Here is a 14,115-nt window from a genome sequence, read left to right as displayed (position 1 = left end):
TCCTGTGGGTACAAAGGTAGCCCAGTGGGATCATTTCTGCAACTTATATCAGGTGTGAAGTTGCTGACTGCTGAGGAGGAGCTTGTAATGGTGCGGCCACTACCTGTTCTCTGCGTAACACTTGGCATGAAAGCCCTCAACCCGTGACCGGCTGCAAACGGAACCGTGAGCCGCACGTGCTTCCCTGGGATAGCCTTTGAAACTGCACACGCTTCTGTTGTTGTACAAGCTTAAATCATTCAGACATGTCAGAGTAAAGTGGGTGGTGAACAGCTTCACAGTTGTGATGAATCGGGATGAGGCTCTTAATAGATGGCACCACAGAGGCCCAGAGTTCCAGTACACAGTAGTGTATCTCATACAAAAATGCCATCCCTCTCTCCAAGATGTGCGGACCGGCCCAGTCGATTTCTTCAGGGTCATGTACTGACGTTCTAAATTAACAAATGCCGGCTTCCCCTCAGCTGTTGGACCCAAACCCCAGTCTGAGTCAAAGGAAGTGGAAATGTTCAATGTCTAATATTGTGCTTAGAATAACGTTTTTCCTTCTCAGTCACGCGTGAATCCTGCTGAAACACAGCAAGTCTCTGCCGTCATTCAGATATCTACACAGCATGCTGTTGTTTTCATTTCAGATGGCTTCCGCAGATAAGGTCTTGAATATTTAGGCTTTTTTACTGCTAGTTTGATTGGTTTATTGGTCACTTCCAACCGATACAGTGTCAATGAGTCAGGCACACAATATTTGTTTTGGTGGCTCTGAAGTAACTTGGAAACTTGTTATTTTATCTTGCTTTATTAATGTAATCAAGTTGCATGCATCACCAAAGCTGGTGGGAAAGGTCTGGCCAAAAGAGAATTGATGAGAAAATACGTGTATGAGAATACTCCTTACAGAAGAAATCCAGATGTACAGTCCCAGTCAAGATTTTTGAGACACCTACTCATTCAAGGTTTTTCTTTATTTTAGCTATTTTCTACATTGTAGAATAATAGTGAAGACATCAAAATTATGAAATAACACATATGGAATCATGTACAGTGGCTTGCGAAAGAATTCACCCCCCTTGGCATTTTCCCTATTTTGTTGCCTTACAACCTGGAATTAAAATGGATTTTGGGGGGGGTTGTATCATTTGATTTACACAACATGCCTACCACTTTGAAGATGCAAAATATTTTTTGGTGTGAAACAAACAAAAAAAAAGAAAAACAAAAAAAAGATAATTTGAGCGTGCATAACTATTCATCCCCCCAAAGTCAATACTTTGTAGAGCCACCTTTTGCAGCAATTACAGCTGCAAGTCTCTTGGGGTATGTCTCTATAAGGTTGGCACATCTAGCCACTGGGATTTTTGCCCATTCTTCAAGGCAAAACTGCTCCAACTCCTTCAAGTTGGATAGGTTCCACTGGTGTACAGCAATCTTTAAGTCATACCACAGATTCTCAATTGGATTGAGGTCTGGGCTTTGACTAGGCCATTCCAAGACATTTAAATGTTTCCCCTTAAACCACTTGAGTGTTGCTTTAGCAGTATGCTTAGGGTCATTGTCCTGCTTGAAGGTGAACCTCCGTCCCAGTCTCAAATCTCTGGAAGACTGAAACAGGTTTCCCTCAAGAATTTCCCTGTATTTAGTGCAATCCATCATTCCTTCAATTCTGACCAGTTTCCCAGTCCCTGCCGATGAAAAACATCCCCACAGCATGATGCTGCCACCACCATGCTTCACTGTGGGGATGGTGTTCTCGGGGGGATGAGAGGTGTTGGGTTTGCTCCAGACATAGTGTTTTCCTTGATGGCCAAAAAGCTCAATTTTAGTCTCATCTGACCAGAGTACCTTCTTCCATATGTTTGGGGAGTCTCCCACATGCCTTTTGGCGAACACCAAACGTGTTTGCTTATTTTTTATTTAAGTAATGGCTTTTTTCTGGCCACTCTTCCGTGAAGCCCAGCTCTGTGGAGTGTACGGCTTAAAGTGGTCACATGGACAGATACTCCAATTTCCGCTGTGGAGCTTTGCAGCTCCTTCAGGGTTATCATTGGTCTCTTTGTTGCCTCTATGATTAATGCCTTCCTTGCCTGGTATGTGAGTTTTGGTGGGCGGCCCTCTCTTGGCAGGTTTGTTGTGGTGCCATATTCTTTCAATTTTTTAATAATGGATTTAATGGTGCTCCGTGGGATGTTCAAAGTTTCTGATATTTTTTTATAACCCAACCCTGATCTGTACTTCTCCAAAACTTTGTCGCTGACCTGTTTGGAGAGCTCCTTGGTCTTCACGGTGCCACTTGCTTGGTGGTGCCCCTTGCTTAGTGGTGTTGCAGACCCTGGGGCCTTTCAGAACAGGTGTATATATACTGAGATCATGTGACACTTAGATTGCACACAGGTGGACTTTATTTAACTAATTATGTGACTTCTGAAGGTAATTGGTAGCACCAGATCTTATTTAGGGGCTTCATAGCAAAGGGGGTGAATACATACAGTGAGGGAAAAAAGTATTTGATCCCCTGCTGATTTTGTACGTTTGCCCACTGACAAAGAAATGATCAGTCTATAATTTTAATGGTAGGTTTATTTGAACAGTGAAAGACAGAATAACAACAACAAAATCCAGAAAAACACATGTAAAAATTTTTATGAATTGATTCGCATTTTAATGAGGGAAATAAGTATTTGACCCCTCTGCAAAAAATGACTTAGTACTTGGTGGCAAAACCCTTGTTGGCAATCACAGAGGTCAGACGTTTCTTGTAGTTGGCCACCAGGTTTGCACACATCTCAGAAGGGATTTTGTCCCACTCCTCTTTGCAGATCTTCTCCAAGTCATTAAGGTTTTGAGGCTGACGTTTGGCAACTCGAACCTTCATCTCCCTCCACAGATTTTCTATGGGATTAAGGTCTGGAGACTGGCTAGGCCACTCCAGGACCTTAATGTGCTTCTTCTTGAGCCACTCCTTTGTTGCCTTGGCCGTGTGTTTTGGGTCATTGTCATGCTGGAATACCCATCCACGACCCATTTTCAATGCCCTGGCTGAGGGAAGGAGGTTCTCACCCAACATTTGACGGTACATGGCCCCGTCCATCGTCCCTTTGATGCGGTGAAGTTGTCCTGTCCCCTTAGCAGAAAAACACCCCCAAAGCATAATGTTTCCACCTCCATGTTTGACGGTGGTGATGGTGTTCTTGGGGTCATAGGCAGCATTCCTCCTCCTCCAAACATGGCGAGTTGAGTTGATGCCAAAGAGCACCATTTTGGTCTCATCTGACCACAACACTTTCACCCAGTTCTCCTCTGAATCATTCAGATGTTCATTGGCAAACTTCAGACGGGCATGTATATGTGCTTTCTTGAGCAGGGGGACCTTGCGGGCGCTGCAGGATTTCAGTCCTTCATGGCGTAGTGTGTTACCAATTGTTTTCTTGGTGACTATGGTCCCAGCTGCCTTGAGATCATTGACAAGATCCTCCCGTGTAGTTCTGGGCTGATTCCTCACTGTTCTCATGATCATTGCAACTCCAAGAGGTGAGATCTTGCATGGAGCCCCAGGCCGAGGGAGATTGACAAGTCTTTTGTGTTTTTTCCATTTGCGAATAATCACACCAACTGTTGTCACCTTCTCACCAAGCTGCTTGGCGATGGTCTTGTAGCCCATTCCAGCCTTGTGTAGGACTACAATCTTGTCCCTGACATCCTTGGAGAGCTCTTTGGTCTAGGCCATGGTGGAGAGTTTGGAATCTGATTGATTGATTGCTTCTGTGGAAAGGTGTCTTTTATACAGGTAACAAGCTGAGATTAGGAGCCTCACTTTAAGAGTGTGCTACTATTCTCAGTTCGTTACCTGTATAAAAGACACCTGGGAGCCAGAAATCTTTCTGATTGAGAGGGGGTCAAATACTTATTTCCCTCATTAAAATGCAAATCAGTTTATAACATTTTTGACATGCGTTTTTCTGGATTTTTTTGTTGTTATTCTGTCTCTCACTGTTCAAATAAACCTACCATTAAAATTATAGACTGATCATTTCTTTGTCCGTGGGCAAACGTACAAAATCAGCAGGGAATCAAATACTTTTTTCCCTCACTGTATGCACACACCACTTTTAAGTTATTTATTTTTTAGAATTTTTTGAAACAAGTAATTTTTTTTCACTTCACCAATTTGGACTATTTTGTGTATGTCCATTACATTAAATCCAAATAAAAATCAATTTAAATTACAGGTTGTAATGCAACAAAATAGGAAAAACGCCAAGGGGGATGAATACTTTTGCAAGGCACTGTAGTAACAAAAAAAGTGTTAAACTAATCAAAATATATTTTATATTTGAGGTTCTTCAAATAGCCACCCTTTGCCTTGATGACAGCTTTGCACACTCTTGGCATTCTCTCAACCAGCTTCTTGAGGTAGTCACCTTGAATGCATTTCAATTAACAGGTGTGCCTTCTTAAAAGTTAATTTGTGGAATTTCTTTCCTTCTTAATTTGTTTGAGCCAATCAGTTGTGTTGTGAAAAGGTAGGGGGGTATACAGAAGATTGCCCTATTTGGTAAAAGACCAAGTCCATATTATGGCAAAAACAGCTCAAATAAGCAAAGAGAAACGACAGTCCATCATTACTTTAAGAGATGAAGGTCAGTCAATACGGAAAACGTCAAGAACTTTGAAAGTTTCTTATAGTGCAGTCGTAACAACCATCAAACGCTATGATGGAACTTGCTCTCATGAGGACCGCCACAGGAATGGAAGACCCAGAGTTACCTCTGCTGCAGAGGATAAGTTCATTAGAGTTACCAGCCTCAGAAATTGCAGCCCAAATAAATGCTTCACAGAGTTCAAGTAACAGACACAGCTCAACATCAACTGTTCAGAGGAGCCGGCGTGAATCAGGCCTTCATGGTCGAATTGGTGAAAAGAAACCACTACTAAAGGACACCAATAACAAGAAGAGACTTGCTTGGGCCAAGAAACACGAGCCATGGATATTAGACCGGTGGAAATCTGTCCTTTGGTCTGATGAGGTCAAATTTGAGATTTGTGGTTCCAACCGCCATGTCTTTGTGAGACACAGAGTAGGTGAACGGATGATCTCCGCATGTGTGGTTCCCACCGTGGAGCATGGAGGAGGTGTGATGGTGTGGGGGTGCTTTGCTGGTGACGCTGTCTGTGATTTATTTAGAATTCAAGGCACACTTAACCAGCATGGCTACCACAGCATTCTGCAGCGATACGCCATTCCATCTGGTTTGCGCTTAGTGGGACTATCATTTGTTTTTCAACAGGAAAATGACCCAACACACCTCCAGGCTGTGTAAGGGCTATTTGACCAAGAAGAAGAGTGATGGAGTGCTGCATCAGATGACCTGGCCACCACAATCACCCGACCTCAACCTAATTGAGATGGTTTGGGATGTGTTGCACCGCAGAGTGAAGGAAAAGCAGCCAATAAGTGCTCAGCATATGTGGGAACTCCTTCAAGACTGTTGGAAAAGCATTCCAGGTGAAGCTGGTTGAGAGAATGCCAAGAGTGTGCAAAGCTGTCATCAAGGCAAAGGGTGGCTACTTTGAAGAATCTCAAATATAAAATATATATTGATTTGTTTGACAGTTTTTTGGTTACTACATGATTCCATATTTGTTATTTCATATTTATGATGCCTTCACTATTATTCTACAATGTAGAAAATATTAAAAACAAAGAAAAACCCTTGAATGAGTAGGTGTGTCCAAACTTTTGACTGGTACAGTATGTGTACGTCATAAGCCATCATTTACAGTGCCTTCGGAAAGTATTCAGAGCCCTTGAGTTTTTCCACAATTTGTTACGTTACAGCCTTATTCTAAAATTTATTAAATAAAGAAAAATCTCAGCAATCTACACACAATACCCCATAATGACAAAGTGAAAACAGGTTTTTATAAATATTTGCAGATGTATGGAGAAAAAAACCCTCACATAAATACGTTATTTACATAAGTATTCTCAGACCCTTTGCGATGAGACTTGAAATTGAGTTCAGGTGCATCCTGTTTCCATTGCTCATACTTGAGATGTTTCTACAACTTGATTAGAGTCCACCTGTGGTAAATTCAATTGATTGGACATGATTTGGAAAGGCACACACCTGTCTATATAAGGTCCCACAGTTGACAGTGCATGTCAAAGCAAAAACCAAGCCATGAGGTCGAAGGAATTGTCCGTAGAGCTCAGAGACAGGATTGTGTCGAGGCACAGATCTGGGGAAGGGTACCAAAAAATGTCTGCAGCATTGAAGGTCCCCAAGAACACAGTGGCCTCCATCATTCTTAAATGGAAGAAGTTTGGAACCATCAAGACTCTTCCTAGAGCTGGCCTCCCGGCCAAACTGAGCAATCGGGGATGAAGGTCCTTGGTCAGGGAGGTGACCAAAAACCCAATGGTCACTCTGACAGAGCTCTAGAGTTCCTCTGTGGAGATGGGAGAACCTTCCAGAAGGATGACCATCTCTGCAGCTCTCTACCAATCAGGCCTTTATGATAGAGTGGCCAGACGGAAGCCACTCCTCAGTAAAAGGCACATGACAGCCTGATTGGAGTTTGCCAAAATGCACCTAAATACTCTCAGAACATGAGAAACAAGATTCTCTGATCTGATGAAACCAAGATTGAAGTCTTTGGCCTGAATGCCAAGCGTTACGTCTGGAGTAAACCTGGCACCATCCCTACGGTGAAGCATGGTGGTGGCAGCATCAAGGTGTGAGGATGTTTTTCAGTTGCATGTACTGGGAGACTAGTCAGGATCGACGCAAAGATGAAAGGAGAAAAGTACAGAGAGATCCTTGATGAAACCTTGCTCCAGAGCGCTCAGGACCTCAGACTGGGGCGAAGGTTCACCTTCTAACAGGACAACGACCGTAAGCACACAGCCAAGACAATGCAGTGACTTCGGGACAAGTCTCTGAATGTCCTTGAGTGGCCCGGACTTGAACCCGATCGAACATCTCTGGAGAGACCTGAAAATAGCTGTGCAGCAACGCTCCCCATCCAACCTGACAGAGCTTGAGAGGATTTGCAGAGAAGAATGGGAGAAACTCCCCAAATACAGGTGTGCCAAGCTTGTAGCGTCAAAACCTAGAAGACTCAATGCTGTAATCGCTGCCGAAGGTGCTTCAACAAAGTACTGAGTAAAGGGTCTGAATAATTACACTACCGTTCAAAAGTTTGGGGTCACTTAGAAATGTCCTTGTTTTCCATGAAAATATACATGAAATGAGTTTGAATAGGAAATATTGCTAAATGAATAGGAATTGTTGTCATTGACAAGGTTAGAAATAATGATTTTTAATTGAAATAATAATTGTGTCCTTCGAACTTTGCTTTCGTCAAAGAATCCTCCATTTGCAGCAATTACAGCCTTGCAGACCTTTGGCATTCTAGTCGTCAATTTGTTGCTTCCTGAAGCACCTCCCACAAGTTGGATTGGCTTGATGGGCACTTCTTACATACCATACGGTCAAGCTGCTCCCACAACAGCTCAATAGGGTTGAGATCCGGTGACTGTGCTGGCCACTCCATTATAGACAGAATACCAGCTGACTGCTTCTTCCCTAAATAGTTATTGCATAGTTTGGAGCTGTGTTTTGGGTCATTGTCCTGTTGTAGGAGGAAATTGGCTCCAATCAAGCGCCGTCCACAGGGTATGGCATGGCGTTGCAAAATGGAGTGATAGCCTTCCTTCTTCAAGATCCCTTTTACCCTGTACACATCTCCCACTTTACCACCACCAAATCACCCTCAGACCATCACATTGCCTCCACCATGCTTGACAGATGGCATCAAGCACTCTTCCAGCATCTTTTAATTTGGTCTGTGTCTCACAAATGTTATTCTTTGTGATCCGAACACCTCAAACTTTGATTCGTCTGTCCATAACACTTTTTTCCAATCTTCCTTTGTCCAGTGTCTGTGTTCTTTTGCCCATCTTAATATTATTTTTATTGGCCAGTCTGAGATATGGCTTTTTCTTTGCAACTCTGCCTAGAAGGTCAGCATCCCGGAGTCACCTCTTCACTGAGACTGGTGTTTTGCGGGTACTATTTAATGAAGCTGCCAGTTGAGGACCTGTGAGGCGTCTGTTTCTCAAACTAGACACTCTAATGTATTTGTCCTCTTGCTCAGTTGTGCACCTCCCACTCCTCTTTCTATTCTGGTTAGAGACCGTTTGCGCTGTTCTGTGAAGGGAGTAGTACACAGCGTTGTACGAGATCTTCAGTTTCTTGGCAATTTCTCGCATGGAATAGCCTTCATTTCTCAGAACAAGAATAGACTGACGAGTTTCAGAAGAAAGTTCTTTGTTTCTGGCCATTTTGATTCTGTAATCGAACCCACATTTGCTGATGCTCCAGATACTCAACTAGTCTCAAGAAGGCCAGTTCTATTGCTTCTTTAATCAGCACCACAGTTTTCAACTGTGCTAACATAATTGCAAAAGGGTTTTCTAATGATCAATTAGCCTATTAAAATGATAAACTTGGATTAGCAAACACAACGTGCCATGGAACACAGGACTGATGGTTGCATAGGCCTCTATACGCCTATGTAGATATTCCATTACAAATCAGCCATTTCCAGCTACAATAGCCATTTACAACATTAACAATGTCTACACTGTATTTCTGATCAATTTGATGTTATTTTAATGGACCAAAATTTTTATTTTTTTAATCGAAAACAAGGACATTTCTAAGTGACCCCAAACTTTTGAACGGTAGTGTATGTAAATGTGATATTTCCATTTTTTATTTTTAATAAATTAGCAAAAATGTCAAATAAATTGTTTTTGCTTGGTCATTATGGGGTATTGTATGTATATCAATTTTAGAATAAGGTTGTAACGTAACAAAATGTGGAAAATGTCAAGGGGTCTGAATACTTTCCGAAGGCACTGTACATTTCTGTGTGTGATATGAAACCTTTCCCCCCACCATGAAGGTGAGATACCGCAAGCATCCTCTAATGTGTAAGGTTATCCACATGCTACTGTACACAACAAAATACCGATGGGGGCTGCATTACATGCTTCAAAGCGTGTGCAGACTAGAGTTAGTACTAGAGAGCACCGGCTCCGAGAAGGTGACGGAATGCAGACCATCAACCAAAGTCGGTGCTGGCTTGCCATGAGTTACAGTAATTCCCATCATAGTGCATTGCTCCAGGAGGATAGAAAGCCACCTGGACACGTCTGGGGAAAAAAGGTCAGCCTTAACTAGAGCAAGAGTAATGTGGTGTCTGTAGTGTCAGAGATAAGTGACTGTGTTCACGTTGAAAGGTTCTCCTAGTTACACTTTTGCCTTGCACCGCAAATCCTAAAGGTAGGCTATACTAATCAACATATAGTAAACCAATTACCATTTAGCTTTTTGAGTCATACAGGTGCGTTCCATGTATAAATTCTCATAGAGTTACTTCCTGTGGTATCGAGATCATCTGATGTCAATACATACGGTTAAGTATGGTATGATTTGGGTTGGACTCAGACTTTGCCATCATAGCTATTATGCAGATCTTTCAAAACATGCATCTATAGATCCTTTCAAATGAAAACAATATAAATAATGAACTGTATTTTAAACTTATCCATAATGTACCATTTTGATGACTTATGAGGAGTATCTCTGCTATGTTATGCATTGTCTGGCTCCTCCAGCTTTTTTTTAATAGTCTATAAAACCAAAAGGAAACCCACGAATAGTACTGCTGCGCTACTTACTGATTTTATTTACTGTATTGACTGAATTATTAATAAGTAAGTGCCTGCTAGTCATGATTGTCATTGTTGTATGGATAGATGTTGTTAGCAATACCTTCTCTTTAATCCCGGTAGAATGTCCATGCACCCCAATGCTGTCACATACCACCGGTGACATGGCTTGCATTGAGCCAGCATGAGGTAATGAGAACTACATGGATTAGGATCTCATGCTAAGTTCAAAGGTCATTTTGTTTGGTGGGTGTCATCTAAACATGCCTGCTGCAGTCCATAATAGTATCAAGAGAAACCAGTAAGAGGGCAACATCTTTAACGTGCATGTCAGCTTGGCCATAAATCTTGTTGAACTGGTATGTAAACAACTTTAATTGCCCACCACCTGTGAAGTTTGTTTTATAGGAGGATTAGATAGTAAATGAAAAACAGTCTCGGAGCATCATTATCAATATTAGCAGTTCAGGACATTGATTTGGTCAACAATAAAGTCACTCACTAAAATGGATATGCCAATCTAATAAAGGGATTAGAATTTTCTTAAAAGGACGAGTGCATTAAACTTGCTTGAGACATGTGCAACTATGCATGAACCAAATTGCACCAGAATGCATCAAAATGCACCTTCAAATATATTCCAGAACTTTCCAACACCCAAGCTGCATTGTTTCTCCACCATAGTGAATATCAAATCTTATGTTCTTTGCCCAGAAGCAGCTGACAGTTGCTTATGTCCTCGCATAACGCCATGGACTGCCTGCTCTCTGTCGGCATGTTCTTTTTGGGGGAATGCATGCCTGCAGCCTTGACAGAAACCTTAACCAGTCCACGAGGGAAGATCTATAGGTCGGACCTGTTTGGTTCCTCTCTGGGATGTATTCTCTGTGTCATGACATAGCCATTCCTCTTCCACATTTAGAAAGATTCCCTCATGGTTACCTAATGTGTAATTGCGCGCCCAGCGCCCATAAAAGTAGGACAGGGTCGCTCGTGTCCCAAGGATCATCCTAAACACCTGTAGCTACAGCAGGATATCTCGACTCCGGGGCATCAGAAAGGGAGAGATTTGATATCTGGCTATAATGACTTAATACTATTATATTGCGTAACGTGTCAATAGAGCTGCTGTGTGGCTCATCAGTTGGATTGATGAAGACCAATGGGGTTTCTTCTGTCCATACATCTGGAAGATGGTGGGGGCCTAGAGTTGATACTGGTTAGGGAGTTGACACTGCACATAAATTACGGGACAGAGAGGGTGGGTGTGGGAGGTCTTCTTAAAATGTTTCTGCAGGTTTGTAATGCATATGATAGACTAGCCTTTGAAGATTATTTTTCAACCACTTTTATGAATTACTAGTATTTATTTATCATGACTTACAGAATATTGGACATATAAGGCAAAGCTGTTGAATCAACAAGGTGTGTAGGCCTACATTTGAGTGAACTTGCATTACAAAATAAGAAATTAAAATATAACATGAAACATTTTATTAGGCTTTATGGTTTATGTTTTCATCCGAGCCATATTTGAATCATTAACACTGCAATGATGTCTCTGAGTTAAGTCATGAATTAGGGGTTGGTTGGGGATTGGTTGGGGATGGTTGTCACATGGAATGTCAGCTTGGTTGTCTTCTGTATACCACCCCTACCTATTCACAACACAACTGATTGGCTCAAACGCATTAAGAAGGAAATAAATTCCACAATTTAACTTTTAACAAGGCACACCTGTTAAGTGAAATGCATTCCAGGTGACTACCTCATGAAGCTGGTTGAGAGAATGCCAAGAGTGTGCAAAGCTGTCATCAAGGCAAAGGGTGGCTACATTGAAGAATCTAAAATCTAAAATATATTTTGATTTGTTTAACACTTTTTTGGTTACTATGTGTTATTTCATAGTTTTGATGTCTTCACTAGTATTATATAATGTAGAAAATAGTAAAAATAAAGAAAAACCCTTGAATGAGTAGGTGTGTCCAAACCTTTGACTGGTACTGTACTTAATGCAATATACAATAAATGTATAGCCTACTTTATAAGCTATACAATATAAATATATACTTTAGGCTAAACACAATTTGACAAAGCCAATTTAATATAAACATGTATAATAGGTATCCACCCAAAAGTTGCAATAGGCCTATGTCAGTAACGAAACATTAACTGTGAAAGGCTGATCCATGTAGTCAATTATAAATATTTGCTATTGAAAATTGGTTATCCCCAGTAGCGCAGAGTTTCAAATGCAGCACGAGTTAACCCCGGGCATAGGTGCTGAAAGCTCGGATTTGCGGAGGTGTTTTCATGCGCATGCCTATCCCCATCAAGGCAAGGGGTGACATCAGCACTAATAATGAAGGCGGCTCATCAATGGGCAGAGGGCTATAAAAGGAACTTTGGGAAACTTACCCTAATCATAACAGATAGACTGATCTACAAACCGGGTTTACACCCCTGCACTCCACATCACAACTTTCCAGAGAGAAGCCTATCGCACAAGAGGCAAGTTGAACTTCATCAACTTTGTCATTATTTTGTCTACATGGCATCCCATGTTCTAAGTTTAATTATATAGCCTATTTAACTTTATTTGTAGTAAAAATGGTTGCTTATCCAACACATGTAGTTTTATTTAACTTTATTTGGAGTTAAACATTTTAGCTTATCAAACACATGTATTACATATATGGGTTTATGTTCTGAACTATTTTCTTACTTTGACAGGTTATCAAAATGTTTCCCATCAGAGGTTTGGACGTAAAAGTGGTACTCATATCACTCTGCATTTTATACTATTCAACGCAATCTGAAGGACGACCAATGGCGTAGGCTTGAACCCTATATGAACTTGAAATAACTTTATGGAATAACTTTGTTTTATGCTATATGATATTGTATTGTAATATGATTGGATATGACAGGATACTAATATAGCCTACTTGCAAATGATAATAATGTCCTGTTTAAAATAAGACATCTAACGTAGTATTTATTGTTTCCTACAGAAAGAGATCCGTTAGTGAAGTACAACTAATGCACAACCTTGGGGAACACAAGCACGTGCAGGATAGGCAAGACTGGCTCCAAATGAAGCTGAGGGACATCCATACAGCCTCGCTCCGAAATGCAGAGAAGGGGGAGAAAGTGAGAACCAGAAGGCTTCTTCCCGAGGATCTCCTGGATTTGGAGGAGTTAACGCCAAACGAAGTTGAATACATTTTAAACATTTTGGAGAAGCTCCTCAACTCTCAGTGAAATTATATTTTTGCAGTCTGGACTGTAGGCTACCACGTTTGACACTTCATTCTATTCATGACTTTTATAGTTTTTCTGTTTTATTGGAACAACTCTAATTTATTTATAGGGCATGCGATTTTAAAATGGTAATGCAGTAATCAAATTGTGAGGAGGCTAAGCTTCCATAGTTTTAGCTTAAAGCACTTTTATTTATTATTAAGTAGTTCAAGCTATTTATTTATCATAACCAAATAAAAAGGAAGGGCAAATACTGTTTAGGACCAAAACATTGTTTTTATTATCTGGAGAAAGTAAGTGTTATACAATTGTTTATTAACTTGATGATGATTAATTATTAACTTGATGATAATGTGTTGTCCACAAAGACAAAACTATGTCTGTATTTTCGTGTTCTATTAGTGCCATGGTATTTTGATATGTGGTGTAAAGCTGGGTTAGTATGTAGAAATAACTAGTAAATAGTGTAACTTGTGCATGGATACTTATATGCAGTAGGCCTAATTAGGAATAGGGATCATTACAGTTACATAACAGAAAAATATTTATGCACTTTAACTGTAGAATGTAGCGACTTATATTTTTTATATCAACCAACTCCAAAGTGCCGCAATGTAATTGATTGTTGTAAATAAAACAGCATAATCACAATAGCTATATACTGTATGTTAAGCAATAAACAATTAAGTGAATCTTCAATTTTTATTTGCAGTTACTGGCTTTTAAACGGCTGAATAGCCTATGAAACGTTGATATGCCTACATGTTAACCTACCAAGTTTATATTTCTACCTAATGTTTCAATCCTGATGTTTCCGAAATTGGAAGGTTACTGTATCATTACCACTGAGGTATAATAGATAATTACACCTCAGAGGAGGGTGATTGGTTGCTGATGTTAGCTCAATAACTGTTACCGCCTCAGAGGTTGTTCACGGGAGTCAATGTACACAGTGGCTGCATATTCGCTCATTATAATTAGTAGCCTATATGAACATAGACATTGATATATAACCGTTATATACACATATATCAATTAATACAAATATTTAATTTCCTAAATGTTTGTGGGCTTGATGTGTTTTTTTAGACTGCAGATTGCGCAGCGCGTAG

The sequence above is a fragment of the Coregonus lavaretus genome (assembly GCF_964263955.1).
Source record: "Coregonus lavaretus genome assembly, chromosome: 11".
In the NCBI taxonomy this organism is placed as follows: Eukaryota; Metazoa; Chordata; class Actinopteri; order Salmoniformes; family Salmonidae; genus Coregonus; species Coregonus lavaretus.
This window is presented reverse-complemented; position numbering follows the sequence as displayed.